The sequence below is a fragment of the Priapulus caudatus genome, unplaced genomic scaffold, assembly GCF_000485595.1.
Source record: "Priapulus caudatus unplaced genomic scaffold, Priapulus_caudatus-5.0.1 Scaffold1524, whole genome shotgun sequence".
Taxonomy (NCBI): domain Eukaryota; kingdom Metazoa; phylum Priapulida; class Priapulimorpha; order Priapulimorphida; family Priapulidae; genus Priapulus; species Priapulus caudatus.
Window position 1 is genome coordinate 67,208 of NW_014578585.1, and position 1,179 is coordinate 68,386.

Here is a 1,179-nt window from a genome sequence, read left to right on the forward strand (position 1 = left end):
AGTTTAATATAGATGATAATTTCAGAAATTTTTTTGTACCATTAATATACTGATAGGAGCCGATGTGCTAGTCTTAATTTTCACCCATATGGCGTTCTCACCAGGAAGTGTATACGTGTATGGTCTGCTATGTGTGTCTGGCTTCTATACAGTAGTAATTTTCTACGAGAATCTAACAATTTAGGAGTTGGCACTCATACCTGTGTGTTTGTACGTCCTGTCTACCGTTTGTGTTTTATGTCTGTATGTCCTAAACTTTATTTCCAGAAGTGTACAAACTTACTTTTGTCTAAACAACATCAAATATTATACGTCACGTTATACCCAGTGCCCAGCAATGCTATCCCTAGTTCAACAGCATTATTACAGATTACCTTAATAAACAGAACAGTAAAAAAATGGCTCAGTTAAACATACAATCTCTAAATACTAGAGGCCTGGCAAATCCAATTAAACGTAGAGACTTTTTCAAACGATTTCGGGAACAAAATGTGCACATATGCTGCATTCTACAAGATATTCATATTGACTCCAAATTTGTAAATCGGGTCAAAGCAGAATGAAGTTTAAGCGCACTTATATGTCCATTCATATCAAACGCGAGAGGCGTGGCAGTTCTATTTAATACTGGTTTTGAATAAAAAATACACAGATGCGAAATAGACCCTTATGTTTACATTTGGTTAACCTGTATGGACCAAATGATGACAACCCTAAATTTTATACAAATATATTTAACATTATTAAAGATTTGGGTAACGTAAATTACATCCTATGCGGAGATTGGAACTTAGTTATAGATTCGAAAAAAGACCTTTTTAACTATAAAGCGGTTAACAACCCCAGAGCACGTAACCTAGTTTTGTCAGGTATGGCAGAGAAGGGTCTAGTAGACATATGGAGAGCATTTCATGAAAATGATCAACATTTTACATGGTCAAAAAGAAACCCTATTAAAATGACGCGCTTAGACTTCTTTCTGGCCACTGAGAATCTATTATCAATTTTTTCAGATGCGTATATTCTCCCGAAGTATAAATCGGACCATGCTCTCGTGAATGTTACTCTTAACACATCTTTTGAAGAGCACAGAAAAGGATACTGGAAATTTAATAGCTCGTTACTCAAAGACCATGAATTTGTTAAACTAATAAAAAATGAGATAATAAATATAAAATC